Source organism: Lonchura striata, chromosome 3 (assembly GCF_050655825.1).
Source record: "Lonchura striata isolate lonStrDom1 chromosome 3, ASM5065582v1, whole genome shotgun sequence".
Lineage (NCBI taxonomy): Eukaryota > Metazoa > Chordata > Aves > Passeriformes > Estrildidae > Lonchura > Lonchura striata.
In genome coordinates, this window is record NC_140705.1 from 31,697,017 (window position 1) to 31,719,493 (window position 22,477).

General features: G+C 38.3%; 1 long non-coding RNA gene across 1 annotated transcript; it reads right to left on the reverse strand.

The window, feature by feature from the left end:
• Window positions 1-3,355: 3,355 nt before the first annotated feature.
• On the reverse strand, window positions 3,356-22,128 carry LOC146767833 (uncharacterized). The gene is made up of 2 exons (XR_014953641.1): window positions 4,424-22,128; window positions 3,356-4,319 (listed from the first exon to the last, which is right to left on the reverse strand). It is a non-coding gene; the product is annotated as an uncharacterized LOC146767833 (long non-coding RNA).
• Between the last annotated feature and the right edge of the window lie 349 nt (window positions 22,129-22,477).

Sequence of the window (22,477 nt, forward strand, 5' to 3'; positions counted from 1 at the left end):
TCAGTTAAGGTTGTATTGCTTCTGTGTCAGTGGCCCAACTCATTCTAGTAACCCAAGGAGTCACTTAAATGAAGAGTTTCCTATAGTTATCTGGAGTAAAATTATGTGATATAAGGACACAGTGACACTGAAGAAATCTCTAGGTGACAAAGTAGTCTGTTCTTACTATTTGGAGAAAACAGCAATTTTTAAGTGGAAGAAACCCATGGAAAGATTACAGTATAAACTTGACTGATCTGTGATTATTGAAGTTACAGGTAATTAAAATATATAGATAGATACTTATGGAGCTATTTTATATACAATCTTCTTTTTAATTTATTAGATCAGATATAACTGGAAGAATTAATAGAGACACAGAATAGATGAGATTGAAGATTATCTAGTTCAATTATCTAGTTCAATATAGAAGATTATCTAGTTCAATTCTCCTCTTCAAAGCATAGTGAGCTAGTGCAGGTAATTCAAGACCATGTTCAGCTGAGATTTGAATATCTTCATGGAGGCTCCATAGCCTCTCCAAGCAACATATTAAAGGTGTTTGATGACCTGCACAGTAAAACAAAACAAAACAAAACCAAACAAACAAAAACAGGCAAGCTTTTTTCTTATGTTTAAATAGTATTTTCTGCTTCCTGTAAATATTGTCCCTCTGAGAAGTTCCTGGCTCCATCTTCTTTGCTATTTCCTATCAGGAATTTATATTTGTTGATAAGATTTTCCTCAGCCTTTTCTTGTCCAGGCTAAATAGTACCAGCTCTCTCAGCCTCTCCTCATATCTCAGATGTTCTTGTACCTGACTTCTGATGGACTCAGTGTGGTATATCCATGTCTCGCTTGCACTGGAGAGCTCACTCAGAATGGGATCCAGAACTCCAAATGTATTTCATCAGTGATAAATAGAGGATAGGAATCACCTCCTTGACAATATTTTCCATCATGCAGTGCAGGATTCTGTAAGTCCTTGTCCACCAGGAATCCTGGGTTATTTTTGTCAACCTGCTTTCCATACAGTTGGCTGCAGCACGTATGCTGCATGAGTTTCTTATTCCCTGGATGCAGGATTTTGCACTTCACTTGTTGAACTACATCAACAAAAGATCAAAAATGAAGTTGCTGCCAACTAATTTCTCCAGACTCTGGAGTCCCTCTGAATGGCAGCACAAACCTCTGATATATTAGCTACTTCTTATTTTTCTATCATGGTTGTAAAGGGTGAGCTAGTTCTTATCATCCTGGTCATTCTTGAAGCTGTTGAACAGTGTTGTCTCTAGTATTGACTCCTCACCACTAGTGACTGGCTTTTGGATGAACTTTGTGCTGCTGATCACAGCTTTTTAAGAAAAGCTACAGACCATTTTCAGTATTACTGCCCATTTCAGACCATTTTCAGTATTACTGACCATGTGTCTAATCTGTAATTCATAATTTTGTCAAATGGGGAGAGTGACAAAGGTCTCCCTAAAATCAGGGTAAACAGCACCTATTTATTGCTCTTATCTCATGCTGAATATTCTAAAGTACTTTATTGCATTAAAAATATTTGGAAGCATTTGAAGGATTATTTGCTTTTTCACCTTTCTAGTGATTGAGGTGAATTTTACTATCCTCTAGTTCCCTGGATTCTCCTTCTGCCCTCCTTGAATGTTGGAGTGATCACTTTCTTCCAGTCTTTAGGAATTTGTCCAAATTACTATGATCTCTTGAAGATAATTGAGAGTGGCATTGCTTCCTCAGGCAGATTTCTCAGCATTTGCAGGTCTATCTCATCAGGTCCCATAGATTTGTGTGCAGTTTATTGAAATATTCACTTACCTGATCTTCCTACTCCTTACTTGTTGTGAACTTTCCCATTGTTCTCAAGGACCTGGGATCCCTGAAGGCTGGTGTTGTCTTTTGTCTGTAACTGGGGCATGGAAGCGATTGAGCATCTATCTCAGTCTCCTATTCTTCTTCAGCATCAGTCCTCATTTCCCCTAGTTTTCCTTTTGCTGTTAATGTACCTGCAGAAGCCCCTCTCTACAGACTTTAGTCTGGGTGGATTTTGGCTTTCCTACTTATGCATGAAGAGAATGTGTCTGTATTTGTCCAGAGTCATCTCTCCCCTCTCCCACCTCTATTGTAAGGAGCTCCTCATTCATACCTGCAGGCTTCCTGCTACCTTTGATTGATTTCCTATTTATCAGGATGTATCACCCTTGAACTTAAAGAAGGTGATCCTTAAAAATCCTTTTTGACCTCTCTTGTGTCTGGGATCATAAGCCATGGAAATCTTCCAAGTATGTTCCTGAATTGAGCAGAAGCATTGCCATACATATGAGATATGAATCTGAGTCAGATACAAAATGCCTTGCACAGTATTCAGAAAGTAGCAGACCATGTAGGATTTCTTTAAAAGCTTGTAACTTGAAAAGGAAGTTGTTGTGAATACTCAAATACTCAAGAGAAAATATGATATTTTAAATTATCAGAAGAATCTTAACACTTCCTCTTAAAAAACTATGTTTTCTGATAAATATTTATACTGTAAATACTTTATCTCAAAGGAGTCAATTCCATGTCTTAAGTATTCTAAAATTGTGCAGCTTGGCATGTCACTTTATTGTAAATTATATTGAAGTCAACAGTGTGAAGTCAACAGTATGGAGTAAGTTTCCTAAAGGTAAAATTATCCCACAGATACTTTAGGAGAATGTGGGGAGAAAAAAATTGATCTAATTACACTGGAGATGTTAAAATGATGCAGACAAACTAAGAAAGGCACTGAAAAGGCAATAAAGTTCCATGGGCTTAGAACCATTTCTATAGAGGAAGATCTCAGCATGGTTGGAGTTCTTGGCTTGGAAGAGAATGACTAAGGATATGACAACAGACCATAAAATCATAAAACATATGGAGGTACTGCATCTGGAATGCTGATTCTGTTTATTGCAATCCAAAACTTAGAGAGAACCCACTGAGATTGTTCAGGTAATGAATGCACATTGCAAGCAATGCGTAGTGAAACTGACTGTTCATGTTTTGGGCCACTGGACATTAGGACCTTAAAATAAAAGTAGAAAAGAATAGGCCTATTGATTAGTCTCCAGACATAGTGGTTTGCCGCAGGGAGGCCATGGACTTTCTCATACAAGGGAGAAGACTACTTAATATTTCTCCCAGTCTTTACACCACTCTGTTCTTGACCACAGTGATAGGCATGAACTGGGCCACTTTTGGCCTTTCTTTGGTCCACCATTGCATACCTGTCATGGTTTGACACTGGCACAATGCCAGTGCCCCCATGAAAATGTGATCCCTACCTTGAATGCTGTGAAGTGGAATCTAGAATAGAGCAAAGCAGGCCCAAGCTTAATAACAGGAAAAAAACTTTATTAAACTACCACTGCAAAAGAAAAGAGAAAACTAAAGAAGGAAAAAAAAACACACAAAGATCCAAATGAAAACCTTGCAAAACATTCCTCCCCCCCACCACCCAACTCCAACAAACCACAGTGAGACACAATCTGGACCCCAATCAGGTTTCCACCCTTCAAACAACCGATACTCAGTCCATCGAGGGAACAGAGTCTCTCCTGTGCCACAGACCCCCCAAGAAACACAGCTCCACATCCTGTGTTTCCATGTCACACATGGCACCGCCCGGAGAAAAAGTTTGCCATGGTGACCCTTCTCCTTTCCATGCACAGTGCTGTCACCACCAATGCATGGATGGTCAGACTGCCTTTAGGATTTTTCCTTTCAAGGATGCCCTGCCAAGAGGGGAGAAAACAACAGTTCAGTTTTTCATTGTTTGGGACCACAGTCTCCCCCATTTTCCCCTGGGGCCGAGGGCTCAAGAACAGAGATCTTCTTCTCTTCTCTTTTCCTTTCCAGGGCAAGGGGGCGCCACCACAAACCCCCCTAACCTTTTCTCTGTTCACTCCACTTTTGTCTTTTTCCCAGCTGAAGCAGGTCTCTTGACTCACTGCCATCCTCCCAAAACACAGTTCCTCTTGACGGAGAAGATTTGGTTCAGGTTGTGGCTAACACGGAAAAGTCCAGCCAAAAGCCACTCCTTGTCCCCCTCCCATCCAGAATTCCTCCTTCCAACATCCCATCCCAGGGTCCAAGGTGTCCCTCTTCCTCTCTTTCAAACCGAGGAGGGGAAAGGAAAATTCACAAAGCTTTCATTTCTCAAGAAAGGGTTAAAAGTCCGAACTCCCAGGATGGCTCGATGCCCGGACATCCAGCAACTCCCACACAACTGGGCACCTTGCAGCAGCTCCCCCCGCTCCTCCTTCCTTGCGGCTTTCTCTCTCCCTCTCGGGAGAGGAACTCTGGGGGGGAAAAAATGGAGACATCCCAGATTTCTTCCACCCTTCCATCTGCAGGGGCCAGCCCGGTTCCAGTCCTTTCACCACCCTTGGGGCTTTCGGCCTACCTTTCTCAGGCCATGGGCTTCCCCTCCCCCACCCAGCTCGTGGCTGGGGGGGGGAAGGTCTGCACTGCACGCTGACCGGAACCAAAGAGAGCGAGTTCCCCTGGGAATTCTGCTTTCAACCCCTCTGTGTTCTCAGAGGCGTGTCTACTTTCAATTGTCAATATCTAAATTGACCTCTTCCTTCCGGAAAAAATTATCTTTCCGTGTCAAACCACGACAATACCTTACAACTTTTATCCAGAGACATGCACTTTAAATTCAGTCTAAGTTGGTAACTGCTGTTTAAGTTGTGTGAGAGCAACATTTCATGTTATATTATATTGTGTGTCTCTGCGACAGAGTTAACTTTCCCCAAAGCAGTTATCTTAGTGCTGTGCTTTGTATTTGTAGCTAGAAGGCTGTTGATAACACACCAGTGTTTTGGCCATTGCTGAGTAGTGCTAGTGGAGCATCAACCTTGCCCACAAGGGCTGGGAGCTGGGAGCGGGTCAGAGGTTTAGAGGGGGCATGGGACAGAAGACCCAAACTGTGTAAAACCATATCCCATAGCATGTAAAACCTTGTCTTGAGCAATAAAATATAAAAGAAAGGAGAAGAAGGGGGACATTTATAATTAAAATTAATTATTCAGATGTTTCTCTTCCAGACCAGCTGCTATGCAAACTGAAGCTCTGTTTCTGAGGAGGTGACTGGACATCACTGCTGGTAGGAAGTAGAGAAGAAATTTATTGTTTTTTGGCTATGCTTCCATGTGCCTTAGCTTTTAATCATTAAAATATCTTTATAGTGAACCACAGATTTTATTCTTATTTCTCCCCCTAAACTGATGAGGAGAGAAAGTAAGAAAATAAGCTTGGTAGGAATGTGTCTGGCAGCCAAGGTCAACTTAGGAGCTCAAGAGCGGTGCTCTAAAAATTCAAGATAATGACAGTAATTGCAAGACATAAAAGGTAAAATATGAACTTAACATTGCCAGACTGTGGAATAACTGTGGTGAATTTTGGGTTTAATTGTGATGGGGGGATGAGGAGTCAAGATTGTGTAAATTGTCTTTGAAAATTTTTTACAGAAGACTTTAATCTTCAAGGCATGTACTGGAGAACAGATCCTTAAATAAATATAAGGTCAGCTTTTGCCTTGATACAACAGGTGGTAGGTCTATTGACCAAAAGAAACCTTTTTGATCCAAGGAAGTGATGCCCCTTTAGAGTTCTCTTTGGTCATTAGTTAAGACATTAGAGAAAATTAATTTTCTAAGTAAAGAAAGTGAGTTAAATCTAATTTGCTTCAGCCTCAGCAAAATGCTTGATTTGATGGGTGTAAGAAAAATTACCAGGTTTTCTTAAGAAAGAGAAGCTGGAAGTTAGCAGAATAATTGAAGACTTGGGTTATCATACAGAATATCAGATGAATCCATACCAGTTACTGATTTCACAAACTTTAAAAAGTGCTGTCACTTCAAAAGGGAACTCAGCATTCAGGAGGAAATAGGTGACCCTGAAGACTGAGGAAATTAAAGCAGTACAGCACTCAGTAGTGCAAATCAAGATTTTTGTAGGAAACCTGAATCCCTAAATATGAAACTTGATTTTTTAAAGGAGATATTGATGTGGTATGTTGTCTACAATAACTTGCAAGAAATCTGAGGTCTGTTCTGGTGCTCCTGAACAGCACCTTTCCCTTTTTATAGGCTTTGTTTAATCAGCATAGTCCCAAGCATGGGGAAGTAAAGCAGCTATTAATGCTGGAGAGTTCCATGCTGTGTTTTAGTGAGGGTGTCACTTCTGTGGGTCCCTGTGAAAGAGCTGTGAGATCTTACCTACACAGAAAAAGAGGTAATACCAACAACCCTTGGCTAAGTAAAGGTCAAATGTTTAGTCTAAGCTAAAAATTTAGGCTTTGGACTATTTGGCTATTGTGTGTTTTTTCACAGTCCATATATAAGTGAAAAGGAAAGAGATGGTTTGCTGTTAACACTTCTACTGGTCTGCTTTCATACATGATGTCTTCCAGCACATGGCTGCTGTACAGGGAGCACCCTAAGCATGCAGAGGTCAGAGACTTTTGTTTCTTCCCAGATTTTGGCTTTGGTAATGTATCACTTGATTTGAAAACACATTTCTGGGCAATAAGCATATGCAGTTTTGAGTCATCTGGCAGCCTTGTCTAGCCTCAACTTAGCCAGTGCTCTTTGCAATCTCAACACTGAAATTCCTAACTTCATTTATGTATTTTGTATTATACTTCTGTATAGTCAGACAACACGTGTCTCTGTGTCCTGATATGCCTCTGTTGCTGTATTTCATTTATTTCACTACCTCTTCTCTCAGTACTGTCCCTTCAAATATCTGGGCTCATAAGGTATAAAGACATTATTTTGCTTTAAACTTTTGTCTTTAGATCAAGTATCAATCAGTTTCATGGTCATGCCGTAGAGGACTCTAAGTTTCTTTTAATGTTCAGCTCTCAGATCAAGGGAAAACTTGTATTTTTTTCTTGTAAAGAAGGACAGTCTTTACATAAGACAGTGGAAGGGAACTCTTGTCCAGACATAACCTAATTTCCTTTCTCCTCAAGAAATACTTGGGCATGAACAGAAAATTGTCATTGGTTTCTATTTTGCTATCCATTTTTTATGTTGAATCTGCTTGAGATTGCAAACTTCAAATGAAATCACTACTGATATAGTGTGCTCTTCACATTTTTCCCTACAATTAATTTCTTACATGGCATACCAAAGAAGGTGAGCATTTAGGCTGGGCTCAACAATTATGCAAAGATGGTAAATATCTTTATACATAGCCCTGGTTACTTTCCTGTGAAATATTAAAACTCGAAAACTTGCATTTGATTGTTTTGAGCACTGATGCTGAAGATCCTTCCTGCTCTCACTCCTTCTGCAGCATGACTTCCCTGCTGTCACTTGGGCTGCCTGCACAGAAAAGCCCAAGGCAGTGCCCAGCATAACCTCTGAGTTCTCACCCAGAACATCACTCTGTCCATTGAACACTATTTGCCTCTTCACATATAAGATCTGTTCATTCAGCTTCTTCTGCTGTCTCCCTCCTCTATGTGTGGAGGACTCATCCCTGTTCCTTTTATAACCAGAAGAGGATTTATTGCTTTGCATGCATGGTTCAACAGAAGTAGATATTTGTTTTATTCCACTGCTAAAGTCATTCAAGAACAGGGATGAAATATGATCATCATCTTTAGTCAGGCAGAGCTCAAAATCACAGCAGTGGATTTCTTATTATCCGTTTCAGAAAGGGCTGAGGAGAAACATCAGGACTGAATTATGGTTCACGTTTCCAAGACTGAAATGGTATTCCTGAGAGTAAGGTGCTGTGGGTTAGCACAGTTTTGGTGATCCTGCAGTCACACCTTCTCAATTTATACTGGAGTTTCTGATCTTAATACTCTTCTTAGATGTATTCCACTGTTCAGAAGAGTGACCAGGTCCTAGGGATGATGGAACATATCAGAATAAGAGAAAGAGATGAGGGCCCTGTCTTTTAACACAGCAGCAGCCAGTGCAATAAGTCTAAAGTACACTGTTAATTGACCTTTATTTTAACCTCTTTTTGTAATTTAATTCTGTGGAAAAGACATCAGGATCTATGATTATATCGTACTTTCCAAGGACAAGCTGGATTCAACAAATTTGTATGTTTGCAAACAAGGAAATCCCTTGTCTTTCCTGTCCTCATTCTGGGATGCAGAGGCTGGGGCTAAACAAAAAGACCTAAATGATTAGAGGACCACACTGCTGTGGGAGTGGGAGGATCTCTCTGCCATGCTTCAAACTGATTTAGTTCATGCATTTTGGAATTTAATCAGAGCAGGATTTCCTGAACTGGTTCACTGCACTGGGCCAAACACAGACCTTTTCCTCATATTTATTTCTTTAAATGCAATAGGATTAGTGAGAAAATATTTATTTTAGTGTTTTATATCTGTGTCTCTTCATATGCTTCCCTTTGTCTTGATGCAGCCTCCTTGGCATCACTTGCCTATTATGCTGATAAAAATGTCACACTGACCTTCAGAAATGTATCTGCTGTCTGGAGACTGTGCCTTAAGAGTAGTTCTGATGCCACTGCACACTTTGGCTTGTTTATTAATCCCTTAATTCATAGAATCTGATATTGTGTCAGATCATCTGCAGCTAATTGAAAACACCTGACAAGATTAGAAGGAAACTTCCTGTTCTTACTGATGCCTGTTGGATATTTTAGATCTTCACATGATTTCACAGGGCAGTTCACAGGGTAGTTTCTGCTGTGCATAACATTGAAGGAAATATATTCTTTTGTTGATTTCTTTGCTTTTTCTAAACTTTGAATGTTTCCCTATCTCTGCTTCTTCCTGGAGTGTCAAAAAGACCAAGACCTTTTTGATTCTTTATGGCCTGAACTAATTGGATCACAAAGATCCAATTGATTACGAATTCTATAGAAATAGCATTTTGCACCTAAGCACTGTTCACAAGGAGAAGGTTTAGAAGCTCCAGAAATAGCAATTAATGCTTTTGACTTACTTGATAATAGCTCCCTTAATTCTAGATAATTGTTCTGCAGAGAACTGGAGAAAGAATTTCTCCTTCTCTGGGGATGAAAAAAAAATAAGATTTCATATAAACTGAGGTTTTTGTTTGTTTAGTTGGGGGTTTTTTGTTGTTGTTGTTTGTTTTGTTTTATTTTGTTTTAATTTTTCCAGGCTGGGGGATATTTGTTTGTTTGGGTTTTTAAATCAGTGCAAAAAGCAAGCAGAGCTCTGACCATATTTGTTTATTGTATTTTCAGGTTGATGGGTGTTGTGTACTTGCTTATCCTATCATTCCAACCCTTGAAAAGAAGGAAGCTGGATTTAAAATAGGCTAGCAAACAGTGGTGTACCTAATTTTCAGTTTTCACATCTTCAAGCAGCTTTCTTTGTGTATGCAGACTCTAGGGTGGACAGTCCTATAGGTGACCACCAGTCAAAACCAGCACACAGCTTCTGCCTGATGTATATATTGCAGGAGTAGCTATAGATTAACCTCTGAGATGGGTTTCATAAAACAAGTTCAAAATGTTACCTGGAAGCATGAATGCTCTTAAATCACAATTTCCTAAACTCATGCCTTCTGAATCATGAAACTATGAGAAGATTACAGAAAAGGACAGGTAATAACTTCTCCCTCACAGTCCAGGTCAGGGACTTATGTTAATTTGTTATTCACCATCCTATTTTTCTAACAATATTCACAAAAATGGAGAAGAAGAGTGGAGAGGAGTGATTAAATAGCACAGCTGGCCCTGAAATATTATTTCTTAATGTTATAACTTGAAAGGGGACTACTACAAATAGAAATTGTGGTATAGTTACTGTGCAATAAATTCTAACCTTGTGTCAGCACCCGCTGAGCAAGGAAGAGGGGAGGAGACTGAACTGAGCCTCCATCTCATTCATACAGCTTGATTATACATGAAGTTTAAATCCAGCTCTCATTCCACTTTATATTTTCATCACCATTCAGTTTCCAGTGAAGTGTTCCTGTGTTCTTGAGAAAAAAGGAGGATGTGATTAGGTAAGAGAGTAAAGCATGCATTCAATTACAGAAAGCATTATCATCTCTTCCCTAAACTGATTAGTTATTGTTCCCTTAAGTAGCACTAACTATGCTCATGTGCTCTGCAATCCAAGCCATAAGGCATAGGCACTGGCCAAATGCCAGTGCAGCACCCACTGATGCCATTCATAGAGCCTGAAAAGACTCCAGTGGAGATCCTCTGAGGAGCCTAAAACTTTGGTCCATGTTTTTCAGGAATCTTCTTTCTGAGGTCTCTTAGTGGCCCTTGTCCCTGCCAGGTCATGCTCATTCACCATCAGTGCCACATAGGAAAGGAGCCTGTGGTGTTCTGATTAATTCATTTGATCAGCCTGAATTTATACAGTAGAGGAGTGCAAGCACAGCTGTGATTAGGCTTATCTTGAGCTGATTTTCCACAAGTTTCTGTATGCTCGATCATTTTTTTTTTCTTGAGAGGTTGCTTTTGACATAACAGATACCTTTGGGATTTTGATTCAACACTGCAGTATGGGAACGTTCCATATTTTACGTGTTTTACTGTGGCAATCAACCTTAGAAACATAAAATTGAGAGGACAAGGATAAAAAGAGCAGAGGACAGTGTCTAAGGGCAACCTCCTCTTGTATGTCAGTTTGGAGAGAGTGCCTTTGAACAAAGACAGTCAGCTCCACGGGAAACCTCATTCCCTGACAAGAAAAAGCAGCAGTGTGGAACTTTTGGACTTCTCAACCAGTTTCCTTTTAAGAGCTTTACTGGGCAAAAAGGGGGAAATGTAAAGCAGCTGAAACAGGGGGGAGAGTGTAAGGGCACCAGACTGCAGGAATTATGAGCTGGCTGCAGTCACCTAAGGTTTCCCTCTCTCCTCAAGAACCAGCAGGAGTCCTACCAAAGAGCCTTCTCTCTTCCCAGGGAGACCCCAGAGCAATATTGGGCAGATATTCACTGCCTTTTGAGTGTCACCATGTATTTTGGCCTCAGCAGTTGAGGAGGAATCCATGAACAGAGACAGGGGATTCCTCTAGTTTGTACTAGTATATAAAAATTTAGAGAAGGTAAAAAGAGAGACATAAAAGATATTAATCTCTTCCTCTGTCTGATATTGTGTTACTGTTTATAAATTAAATCACTGGAGTGCGTCCAGTCTTGCATTCTTCTAACATGTCTGATTAAAACTGGAGGCTGCCTAATATTCATTATTAGTATTATTCATTAACTATTATTATTTATTAGCAGTATTATAAGCTAGTAACTGCTGAAACAAATGGCGACATTTGGTAGAGCTCATTTAAAATACTCAAAAGTAGAACACAATCAGGTGTGATTATTTTTTTGTATAAAAGTTTGCAGTGCTCAAAAATTTCTTTGTGTGTAATTTGGAATCATGAAATTGCCTGAAAAACTAATGTATACATAGAGGTTATTTTACTGTGTAGCAAGTCCTAAAGAAGGTTAATCATGAGCAGATAGATTGTATTTTGAAATTTTGGGCTAGGGTCTTTAAAAGTGAATGTTTAAAAAACACCAATGGTTTCCACTTTTACAAACTTCAAAACAAATATTATTTGTGTTATTTGCACAACCACATGACTCGTGTATGCATACTCTAGTATGACAATCTCTAAAAATTATCCTAAACAATAAGATCAGTTAAATAATAGAGTAATAAAATCAGTTTATGATCTAGAAAATATCCTGTGAATATATCAACAAGATTTTGAGAAAGTTCATAAAAAATCCAGCCCTTACTTGTCCAGATTTAGTCAGTTTTTATTTAGTAAGGTAATATTGCCGGTAGAGAATGAGCAAAATTAAGAAAAGTGAGGGTTGTATAGTCAAGACTCTCTGGTTATTTATGTGAGACAGAAGCATGTCATGAGAGTTCTCTCCTGAAATAAGCTGACAGTGAGCACTAAGATGTCACAACATACCACAGATTGATTTTAGCTCAGTCAACCTCAGATATAATGATTAGTACAGATGATATTTAACTCTGCAATTTGCACACCGTGGATTAATGCTCAACCTGGGTGGTTACCCTAAGTAAGACATTCATCTCTCTCCTACATTCCTTCATCTGCAGATATTCAGGCACAACTTAATTCCCAGTGAGCAATACTCTCTACCATGATGAGCAATAGGAAATGAAAAGTTAAATCCAAAAGCAAAGAATCATCACTAGGTTTATAAATTTAGTATTCAGATCAAGTAACTTATACAAGTCTGAACTGAAAACACTGTAATTATTTATATCTCCATGGGAAACTTATTGCTTCCATAAAACATCTAAATATATTGACAACCAGTAAATATTCATCATTTGAAAACAACTATCCAGCTTCAAGTTTTGCAGTAATTAATTTAGTTCTGACAGGGTGAGCAATATTCTTGAGTTTCTTTAAGACTTAAAAAAGGTCAGATTTGATTCTCATATTTTTCTTGTGAGAGAACTGTGGAAATATATATTCCAAGAGAACCAAACAGATTTGTAGGCAGCATCAGGAAATGTATTGATGGCATACCAGACACATATTTGATTGAAAAATATGTTTTTAAAGCTTTTTACTTACTGGTTGCAGTGGTAGGTGTTAACTGCTAAGCATGAAAAATCTAACAGATTCTTGAACTTTGAAGATCTCAGCTTGAAGATATTTAGTATTTTAAATAGTTTTCTTAATATATTTCTTGAAGTTTGGAGAAGCTAAGGATTTTCTGGTAACATATGGAGTTCTGTGGCTTTGGGATGCAGGCATATTTTGTAGTAATGATCAGCCATTAGGGTCTATAATGTCTGTCATCCTAGAAATTTTATCTTTATTTCAAAGGCGTATGTATTTATATACCAGGAAAACTATGGGTCCAGTTATATGACTACCAGTGTTCAAAAAATCCTAGAGCCCTTTCTGTGCTGTGGTGTGCTGCTGTCTTTTAGATCAAAAGTCTTCTTGTTGACACTAAACACTATTAATATTACCTCCAAAATGCAGTAGTATCATATTTTCAGGCCCATCAGGTATTTCAGAAAAGTGTCCTTCAAATATAATTTCTTTTACAACATCTTTCTCTGGTGCAGGGAATTTCACAAGGAAAAGAAAACAGCAAAATGCTGATCTTTTGCATTCAGCTAACCTTGGATCACAATATATGATCTATTTTAGGGATTTCAGTCTGCACCCAAGTTCTAAAAGGAGTCAAAGGAAACATCTTCTCTTGTGATTTTGACTGTGATGGGAGCAGTGTTTAAAAATATTTTTTTTATATGTATGTCAAAGAAGTCTTGATGAAGATCTGAGACAACAATGTTGTGTTTATCTGACAGACCATGAACCATACTTGTTCAGTGCCACCCCTGCCAGAATAGCTCCTTGAATCTCCTGAATGTTTTTACTTTAGAAATACTGTGTTCAAGATAGACAATATGACACATGGCTCTTCTCACTGCCACTTTGCAGCATGTAACTTCATGCTTCAGTCTTCTCACTTATTGTGAAAATTCAGTGTATGCCTGCAAAGCAACAGGGAAAAAAAATAGGAGCTTGCTCCCTGTACAATACTATAAATAAGAAAAGCAGCAGTGAAATATTCATGTTTATAAACTCCTTGGTGATAGAGACTCTTCCCCATTTCTTTGTATCCACTCTAATTAAGTTCTTCATAAATAGAGACAGTCAATTTAAAATAAAAACTCCATTGCCTGAAATACAGATTTCCTTGTGAAGGATTAGTGGTGTTTTTCTTCAAATCAGTAGCTTCTAACCATAGTTATAGGGAAATAAAATTAATTTTAAAAAGTATAACTTCTTCATTTGATATAGGTGTGGCAGTAATTGTCCTTTTGAAACAACAAAAGTGTTTATATTTGTGTTTCCACTTTCAAGATGTTGTTTCCCTTTCTCTGAAGGAATAGAGCCCACCTCTCATAGCAGTTACTGTTTCAGGACCTTCAATGATTACAAAAAGATATGCTGTTCAAATTTGTACTCAGTGTGAACAGAGTGCAAAAGCCAGTATCAAGTAGATATGGATTTAAGTGAGATGTTTGGAGGACTTTATTCTGTCCACTAATGTAGCATAGAGTAGTTACCATCAGTCTGGGAAATAACTTGCTATTGCCACAATGTTTGCAGCTGGAATAGAGTTGACTCAACTAGTAAAAAACAAAATTGAGTTTGGAATACACTACAGAGGTATGGATTATTCTGTCAAAAATGATTACACACTGAGAAACTGCTGACAGTAAAGTCACTCCCCTGCCCTCCCCTTCCCTCCCCTCCCCCTTCTTTTGTCCATTCTCATCCTTTCTCCCTGTGATAAGAGAATTTTAGCAGTTTTCCTAACAGGCATTTTCTTCCCAAAATATCTTCTGTTGTACTGAAGATTGCAACCTCCTCTCCAACCCATAGATTTATTATGCTTAGGAAAAGCAGAATGCTTAGGAAAACTTGAGAGCTATTTATTTATTTGCTTACTTATTTATTTTTGGTGCTCACATAATTACACCTGCCATGATTAGTTTTAAGATGATGAATTGCAAAGATAAAAGTGTAGCATGCTTTGTGCCCATTCATTTCACTTGCAAATGCAGCATAGATCTTCCTTATTGCCTGTGGTGCAATTTCACCAATAGAACAGCTTTTAGGGAATGCTGAAATCCGTCATCTGAAGCCTGTAGAAATGTGATCAAGTCTCGTATGAACCCTGAAGGTTTTTCTTTCCTTGTTTACTTTGTTTCTGAAACCAGAGCCTCAACTGCAACAGATGGTTCTGTGGCCTGAATGTGCCCATGGTTCAATTCTCATTAATAAGATCAGGAGATAAAAAAGAGGTCTGATATCCTGTTTGTTTGTTTGTTTGTTTGTTTAATATATATCTGTGAACATACTTTTCTGTAGAATATTGTCTTAGTTGCATCTCAGCAGGTTGTGTCCTGCTTTCCAGTAACCCTTACACTTTTGTTCATAAGACCCTAGTAAAAAAGGTTTCTTGGAACTGAACTTCTCCAAAAAAACTTGGACATCAATTCCTAAACTTATCTTCACTGAAGATCACTCAGGAGATAATCTCCCCAACAACAGAAAGCAGATATTTTCTGTGACATCATGACTTCATGTGACATCAATGCTTTCTCTTCTGAAAGGCTGTGATATATATAGCTCATAAATTCAGATTAACTGCGATGTTTCTTTTATGAGTGGAAATAGATAACAAAGTAATTTCTTTCATGCTATAGGTGGATCAAAGCAATAGTTTATACGAATAATATGTGGAAACAGTAAATGCTTCCTTTCTTTTTTCTGCTTTCCTCTGTGGTTTGTTGGGTGTGCTCTGTGCAAAAGATTGGTGATGAAGGCATAGACAGGATTAGTAGATTTTGAAAGCATTTGGTTATTCCTTCATATTAGTTTTCAGGTATTCTCAGGTCAAATATGATAAAACCTTAATTGTAAAGAAAAACAAACTCATAACAGAAATGTGGTTTTAAGTTGTTTATAAAAATCAACATACATAAAAACTTAATTTCTTAATAATGTATTTTCATTTGTTATATAAATTAAGCAAAGAAATATGAGAATGTTATCAGTTTTGAAAAAAAGCTATTAAATATTACAATACCATAAACATGAGTATATTCCCCTAGACCTGTAGGTTACAGCATACTCTCAATCTCTGAGAATGATTTGTTCTTTTTCCTCAGTATTAAGCATAGGCTGAAAGCTGATGCAAACCCTGAAACCATAATTATCTGTTTCCTCTAAAATCAAAATTAAAACAAAGTCTTTATGTATATTTAGCTAAGAAGCTCCTACCTGAACAAGACCTAACAACTTGCAAGGAACCCAAAAAAACAGCAGTACTCAATAGAGTTTGGCAATAACTTAAGAAACATTTTTCTCCAAAAACTTTCCTTTGCTCAGAGACATCTCAAAGCTAAAAAGAAGCCAGATGACTTTCATTCCTTATTTTGAGAGCAATTTCTGACATCTGCTGTTTGTTATCTAAACTTTTAACTAATTATAGAATTATATCCATGTATTCAGTCTTAAATATGAGTCTTAAATATGTACATGGGCATAACTTGGTTTGGTGACTCTTGCTGAAACAAGGTTTATTTAGCATAGTGTCTCCATGAAATACAGAACAAAACCTCTGTAGCTCAGCGAGTTCAAGGAGATAATTTCTTCAGCCTATGAGTTTTGAATCTTTAACCAGCTCCTGCCTTCATTATAGCTAGCAGAACTACCTGAGTAGTGAAATGAAGCATAAATAATCAGCCACAAATGGCAGTAGCAGTGCAGTTCTTCACCATGGGACATGCAGCACTGAGCATTAAGTCAGGATCTCTGCTTTTGACATACAACCAGTAGCCCTAACTCTAACCTTAATTATAGCCTAGGGTTCCATCTCCTCAGAAAATATGTACATAAGGTATGGGACTTAAGAAATACCTTGCCTCTTCCTACTCTCAGGCCCATTATCGTTCAGCAAAGAGTATATTTTATATTTTATATTACTTTCTGCTAAATCTTAGTGTAATTAAGTACAGGAAAGCTACCACAGCAATGAAAAAATTAATCTCATACTGCCTAGAGTTGACACAAAATTTTTGCCTAACTCTACAGACCTGCAACTTTGTCCCTCTGGATGAACAAATCCTAACGCAGTTCCTAACTTTGACCTTTCCATTCTAGCCAAGGAAATCCATCTTTTCTGAAACAGTGAATACTGAAGGTGGCACCTGCCTTCTTGCAATCAGCCAGAGCCAGTTTGTACACAACAAAAAAAGGAATTCTTCAGTTTTTAGATTTAAAAATCCAACCCCTAACTCTTACTTTCAAATTCATTCTATCCCAAGGGTCCATTGTGAGTAGTAAACCCATTAAAATACTGCTCATCAGAGGCATCTACTTTAATTTGAATTCTGAAATGCCATTCAGCCAAAATCTTAAATTGTTAGATCCCAAATGCTGATGCTAGCTGCCAGCTTGAATTAACTTAGAAGACCTCCTTCTTCTGGAAAAGTGGATATGAAATACTGTATGAAAGAGCCTTTGTAATCCTCAAAACTCTTAGAGTCATTCAAAACACAAGGAAAAAACTCATTACTCTTTAGACTCCTGTGGTCTAACTCTAACCTTCTCTCTAGCAAAGAAGCCTAACCAGATGGTGGAAGGGAGGTAATTTATTGGCCATGACCAGCTCTAACCATGTCCACAGTGGTGGAAATCGTGCAACATCCAGTCTTACAATGAGATCTTCTCTCTCCAGAGACCAAAATCCTGTCTGTCATCTTCGTTTTCATCCCAACCAGTCAAGCCATTTTAATAATAAAAGAAAGCATAAAGATTTACCACAACTTTCTGCCAATTGATGACCATTTCAATTTCAGTCTATGTGGGCTCCAGAGCAGAAAAATTCTTTTCAGGCTTTAGATTCCCCAACTCCTAAAATTCACAAGCAGGAAGAACTAGGCTGAACTTATTTTCTTTCGTTGAGGACAGGCATGCCACACATATTAATTGAAGATCTCTTAGGTTTCTCTTTTATCTCTAGACATACTGACTCTATAAAGTTATTTTTAAAATATTTTAAAGCCACCCATCATTTACAGGCTCATACTGGGTCATGGGGCCTACCCACTGGGCACTACATTCATGCTGTACCTACCTAGTATACAGAGCCAAAATATGGGTTTTGTACAAGTCCTTTGGCAAAATTCTGGATGAAAGAGGCCACTGCTGTTCTGGTATCTGCCATTGCAGAGACTTTCCTCCAGTGAGATAAGATTGCTTAGATGTTGCTGTATGGATCTGGTGTTTAGTAATAGCTAAATTCATTGCTTCTTGAGATCTTAATTTTTTATCCCAACAACTCTGATCACTCTGTTTAGGTAACAATATGTGTGAGAGAACATGGAAAAGACAGATTGAAAATCTAAATGTTAATGAGGAAGTTAATGCAGAGGTAGCAAGAAGGACTTCTAAAATACAGCCTAGCAATCACCAGGAAGCAATTTTACTTCTTCTAATATATATTTTTCCTTCCACATGATGCTGTTGAGGGTAAAATGATTGATGTTTAAAGTGCTTTCCGTTTCTTTGATGCAAGTTGCTATGGAAACAGAAAGCATACTTATTAGATACTTGCAGTCACTTTTTGTTAAATCTAACTCTTGTAGGTTCTCTTTTTCTTAGAGTCTTGCTGCACTTTTCAGCATCTGATGTCATTAGCAGACCCACAACAGATCTCCTATGCTGCTCTGTGTACTCATTTTCCATTCTGTATACTTTAGTTGGATTTTTTAACATCAGATCTATAAACTCAACCACTTTCAGCATTGGAGAAACCTCTGCCCATCGTGGAAAGGATTTTCATGATAATGCATTAAACAGTTCAAAGGTTGAAAAGACACTCCGTCATTCTTTTAAATATTTATAATATCTATTGCAGTATGTAAATGTTAAACTATTAACCTTTTGTAACAACTGCCATTGGAAGTGCCATGTCAAGGCATTTGGGGTACTGCAGCACTGTGCATACAAATATACATGTTATATGGTTTTAGCCCTTCAGGACTTGGCTGCTGTTTCTACTTCAGGACAGTGTTTCCCTTCCCGGAACTTTGACAGCTGTAATCAACAGAAGAGAGGAATGAATCTGTTTTGCTTTCTGTTTGATTTTACTTACATTTGGGTACTTTCCTTGTTACAACTCTAGTTACAAGTTTTGAATATTTTTACTGATTTTGTACTGTAGTTGGGAGAAGAAAGCATGATTTAATAATAAAAAAAGATGAAAGAGTTTATTTATGTTGGGATTTTTTATACTATTTGTGTGTCGTCAAGGGAGAAACTTTTCCATGATGCCACAAAAAAAGGCAAAAAAGTAGGATTAAAAATATTCTAGCTTTTTAACAAGATCTAACTTACCCCTCTGAGGCACAAACACAAATACTTTCTTTCTGGCATACCTATGCACATGCATGGACAATAGACCTCCAGGAGCACATGAAAAAAGAAGTGAAACTTCACTGGGAGAACACTTGTCAAATAAAAAAAGAAGAGCGCCTATGTTAAGCATGCACCCCTATTGTTCTGGAAGGGAGAGGTGTTGACTTTAATCTTAATAGCAAAAGGTGCAGATGTGTCCGATTTGCATTCAGAGCTTTCTGGGGGTTGTGGATGGCTCTGGAGCAAAGACAAGTAGGAGGTTCCTTTTCCCAGTCAGGGAGCTTTGCAGTCATTTTTGTCTCTCAGCTCTTGGTTGCTTTCCTTTCATGTGGGTCCTTAAATTAGAGGATAAGTGAAGGTTGTGTTTTGGTCTCTCTTCCTAAATCTATCTTCTGATGAATCAAGAACCCCCTTCACTTTCTTGCCCATCTGTTAAAAATCTTACAGTATAGTAAGGGAAATACATGTGTTTTACTATCTCTGTTGCTGAGACTGTCAGTTTCTTAGCAGTAAAAGCAGAAAGAAAAAAACCTATTCACAATGAGAGGAGATGTAATAAAAAGTGACCTCCATCTATATTTCATTTTTTTAAAGCTTCAAGAGAAAAGTAAAACTTGAAGCTGGGTTGTTAAAAACAGCCTGTAGAGCTACTGAAAGAAATTGGCTTTCAGACTGTATTTCTGCTTCCATGTTCCTAAATGCTTTTATGTTTTAAAAGGCATTCTGCTTTCTTATGGATTTGCATGGAGACTGCTAGAGGTGGACTACACTTCTCCATCCAGACACAAAAAAAACTCCGAAAAACAAAACAAAACAGGTTACCTAATTTTTCTAAGGACTGAAGAGTAATGCCAAAATAATTTCCAGGGCAGAAAAAGAGCTATCCTGTAATTTTTGCTATAAATATTGTAACATTAAAAGAGTCATTTTGGAAGGGGAAAAGCCATTAACAGAAGAAAAAAAAAAACAACCAACCAAACCATTTAAAATCCAATACTATTTCCATTAAATTGTGAAATATGTAAGTGCATTGTGTATTCTGCAGGACTGATGGTGAACTGTAGCCAAGGCTCATCAGGGTGAAAGGCAGCAGTGGAGAAGAAGGGCTGTGGAAAGGTTGTGCTAAGTTGGCTCAGTGTTTGATTTGCCATGTGCTGAGCAGCTATGAGATAATTCTTCTCCACATCTCAAAGGTCTTCCTTTTGTCCTTTACAATGGATGAAAGAATAAAGGGGCTGAAGAAGTTATTCTGAGTACTTGGCAACCTCACTAATTTAATCTGCATCTCTGTTCCTGCTGTTCCTTTTATCCTATTTTTTAGGGTGACTGGGTGGGTGGAGATCACTCCTCCTTCAACTCTTTTTACACCCAGTTATATTTCCCCTTTTGTAACACCTCCAGTAAAATAGAAAAGCAGTGGCTCTGGTTCTCCTATTCTCTCATAATCTTTGCTTGGGCCCCATCAGCATCCTCACAATGGAAATGCACCACCCTTTCTTACTGCACCTTTCACCCTGACAAAATTGTGGAGGTGGAGACTTGCACTGTCCCATCCTTCATGCTGGGGCAGGCATTCCCTTGCAGCCTTGTTAATATTTGATGTCTGCCTTGCTGCTGCTCTGGTTATTTCTGGTTTGTTCCTAGTAGATGTTTATTGAATAAAGGCCTACAGCTGGGGGGCTGTGTACAGTGGTTCTTTGCTTGCTTTGAGAGAAGAGACATTTCACACAGTGCATGGTCATGGCCTACATGAGACTTATGTAGGGGAAGGGACAATTTAAAACAAATTCTAAATTTTAGTGATTTCAGCCTAATCGTTTTTAAGGGATATACAAACCAGTAACTGTAAATTTTGGGTTTGTTGCTGGGAAAAAGATTAAGGAAAAATCTCCTTTTCTCTGACATCATCAAGAAAACAAACAAATCTTCACAGTGAGTGCTGTTAATAAGGAGGCAAGATAATTTAACAAGTAACAAAATCTACTTTGCTGAAATATCCATTTCAGTACCAAAGGATTATTAAAAGTCATCCAGATTTATTTTACCAGTCTCATTTCAGCATCAGAATATGCTGACAAGTCTTAGAAAATTTAAGCATTGGCTGCTTTTCCAGATATAGCTAATTCATAAAAGATGATGGGAAGGTATATGACATTTATATGCTGAGGGTCAGTACATCACAGTATTGTGCTACTGATTTTCAATGTCACTTGAGTTTCTCTGTTACTTTGCTATAACTTCTTTTATGTTTTGAGCTCTAGAGGAAAATACTTCAAGCAAATGGCCATAATTTCTTCTGTGAAACTGGTGAAATCTAACAAACAACTTGCTTGAGGGTATATCCTCACATCAATAAAATACATGAGCTACCAATATAAAAAGTGAATGTATGGGGAACACCCTAAAAGTTGACATAAAAAATGCAAGTGTTAGTATTTTTTATTCTTTTCATGAGGCATGATAGTAAGTTTTTTAACTAAAATAAGGTCTTTCAGGTGCAATAAAGAAATTTGAAGATTCTAATGTCAGTAGAGGAGATAGTGGAGTAAAGCACTAGATGAAGCTCTGCTGCTGACAATACCTGCATAGGTGTGTGCCTTTTTTTGCCTCAGTCCCTTCCCAGTAGAAATGGGAAAGTTCTTTAGGGACTCTCATCAAGTAGATCAATTAATAAATTATGTAACTGTACTATAGCAAGAAGTTAACACTGACAAAGTTGAAAACCAATAGCTGAATAACTGACAAAATATTTTGGACTAGAAAACTCCTTCATTGATGAAACTTACTAAACAAGTAAACCAACACTACAATGGGCTGTAGCTGTATTTAGCTTCAGAGGGGGATACTTAAGCAGGAATTTGTCTTTTTTAGCAAACAATAGATGCAAACTACTCGTCAAAGTTCAATAGAGTAATGAGTCCTTTCCCAGAACAGTAGCTGTTGGGACAGATGGATAAATATAATTATTCACAATAGTACAGCCAGGATGAAAACAATCCCCCTTACTGGCTGGACAATGCCCTTATCTACAAATAAGTCCAAAAGTCAAATGGACTGTTCCATCTCACCCCCCAAAAATGTACGGTTCATCCCACACCTGTAACCCAACCCTGAAACATCAGATGTCTGTGACCCCATTGGCCCAAGTCTTGTTCCAGCCCACCTTGAAGCCCCCTGATAAGGGGTCTCCAAGGGGCTGGATGCTCTCTTGGGTCTTCCCCCCTCTTAGAACTTCCACCCTCTCCTGGATCATCCTCTCTACCCCTTGTCTCTCCCCTCCCCCATCCCCTCAGGCCTTGCCACGTGCTGTGTCTGGCAGCACCAAGCAAGACCTTTCACCATCCGTAATAAACCTGATATCCTAAGAGCAGCCTTCAGAGATCTCTCGTCTCCATTCATCTAAGCCGTCCTGGACCTCAGCTCTCCCTACAAGTAGCATTTCCCTCAAAACAGGTATTGTTTTTTGCTTCACCTCATAGATTATTTACCATCCAGTGGATGGGTATGTTGTTATGTTGGGTTCTGTTCTTGTCA